The sequence below is a fragment of the Etheostoma spectabile genome, chromosome 12 (assembly GCF_008692095.1).
Source record: "Etheostoma spectabile isolate EspeVRDwgs_2016 chromosome 12, UIUC_Espe_1.0, whole genome shotgun sequence".
NCBI lineage: Eukaryota > Metazoa > Chordata > Actinopteri > Perciformes > Percidae > Etheostoma > Etheostoma spectabile.
This window is the reverse complement of record NC_045744.1, coordinates 3,606,940-3,608,887: the sequence shown is the minus strand read 5'-3', so window position 1 is coordinate 3,608,887 and position 1,948 is coordinate 3,606,940. Positions and strand designations below refer to the sequence as shown.

The 1,948-nt window shown below is 39.0% G+C and overlaps 1 protein-coding gene and 1 long non-coding RNA gene across 12 annotated transcripts in view; one reads left to right on the top strand and one right to left on the bottom strand.

Annotated features, from left to right (window-relative positions):
- Positions 1–1,948, top strand: part of LOC116699528 (transcriptional repressor p66 alpha) — a 22,707-nt gene that overhangs the window by 7,964 nt on the left and 12,795 nt on the right. The window lies entirely within an intron of this gene.
- Positions 1–1,948, bottom strand: part of LOC116699538 (uncharacterized) — a 19,406-nt gene that overhangs the window by 5,736 nt on the left and 11,722 nt on the right. The window lies entirely within an intron of this gene.

Genomic DNA, 1,948 nt, shown 5'->3' with positions numbered 1-1,948 from the left:
TTTTTTCAGCTTTCCCTCCCTTGTTTGGTTTTGGATAACTGGACATTTTGGACTCATACATGAGTCAACATCTTGGTCATGTGACCTTGCTAGTCCCACATGTTTTGTCTGGGGGCCATTTTAGTCACGCTGTGTCTCCTACAGCTGATTCAAGGTCAGTTGTGTCTGAATTCTGAGTGACAGGCCCACAATCAAAGCACTTTCCGTAAAATGATTTATGATAATAAAATGTGACATCTAATCAGAGCTTAAAATCGTAAATAAAACTTTATTTTGAACCAACCCAATTTCTTCACTGCCACTCATTCATTTTGCACACATTGCTGGAGGCTCATTGGCTGCTGAGAGCTAAATGAATAGAGCTTTGGTGACGCGTTGACAATGTTTCTCCCAATGAACCCGTCCGATTTGACGTCGATATGAATCCGTCAACAAATCCCCGAAATCTTTTGTGCCGGTCCTTCCCCAGAACTACACGCCACACTTGTTTATAGATGACGGATAACTCGACTGACATTCCAGCGGCTTTCATCTCTCACACTTTAAATGGTGTTTTAACGTCTTTCTGGACCTGCATGGAAAATGATTATGTAAACACTTTTTAGGGTTTGAACTTGAAATGGTAATTAAATATTTTGTTCTTAGCTGCTTTTTTCCATTCATCTATTTTCACTTGAAGTGACATCTTAACCCCTGTGTTGTCTTCCAGTCAAAATTGGAAACACTTTTGAGGCTTTTTATCGTTTATTTTTCTTACTTTTTCTTACGTTTTTGTCCCTTTTTTCCACACTTTTGACGCTTTTTTCAATGTTTGTCACTTTTTTTTGATATTTTCAACATTACTTAACACTAACTTATTAACTTTAGTTTTACAGTTATTTTTGGAATTTTTGGTCAGTAAACCTCATTCATAGGAAATTATACCTGATGTTTGAGTTAGAAAAGCAGAAATGAGGAATTATTTAGACTAAAATTAAAGGAATGGATGTTGATGGATAATCACAGACTGGAATATGTCAACTTTTACTCAATATTATTTTAAAACCACTTCAATTTGTTTTTCAAATGCTATAAAATTGAATAAGACGCCCCAAAATTAATGAAAGTAGAGATCATTGATAACATTGATATAGGAAAACGGGTCAATTTGACCCGAGGACAACATGAGGGTTGTTGTGGAGCTTTCTTCTAAACTCCAAGTGACGCTCCAACTTCTAAGTGTTTGACCTTAACTTCAACTTCAGTATTTCACAAAGATTCGTTTTTGCATTCCCTTCTGCAGTGGCTAGTCAGGTTCAACTACTTCAACTGTCATTACCACTGCTTTCAACCCAATTGCATTTTATCTCATTTACAGTGTTTTCATTTTCTATTTTCAGCACAAGCGGGCATTCACACGCCTGCGTTTTACGGCGCTGTAAAACCACAAGTCTTTTCATTCATTTGAAATGGGGGTAGTGCGTTTAGGCTGTGGCGGGGTTTGCTGCAGGAAGGACACGCAAAAAAGGAGCAATGGGCCTGTGGCGAGAAGTTGAGATGGACTCAACTTTTGGAGAAACGCAACCCCACGTCGCGCTGCGGTGGCCCATCATGTAACCAGTGATCAGACTTGTCAGACGGTTTTGAGGCGGTGGGAGAGTCCCCAACAGGAAACGGGAAACATCACTGTCTCTATCGCTGCCACAAGAAAGTTTTAAAACACAAGTGTCACTGCCCAATGTGAGTCGAGTGCAGATTTAAATCGGGCAAACGGTTTACGGCATAACGTGTTGTACTCAAATTTGTGAAATCCATGAAATAATAAACTTGGCTCATTACAAACAATAACAGAATATGGAAAACATTTCAGAAATGTTTTAGCTATCTATGGTTGTTTGATTGCTAACGTTAGCTCAAAACGCCATTCCACTGACAGCCACTGTTGTGTTTGATGCTAACTTGTAGCCAG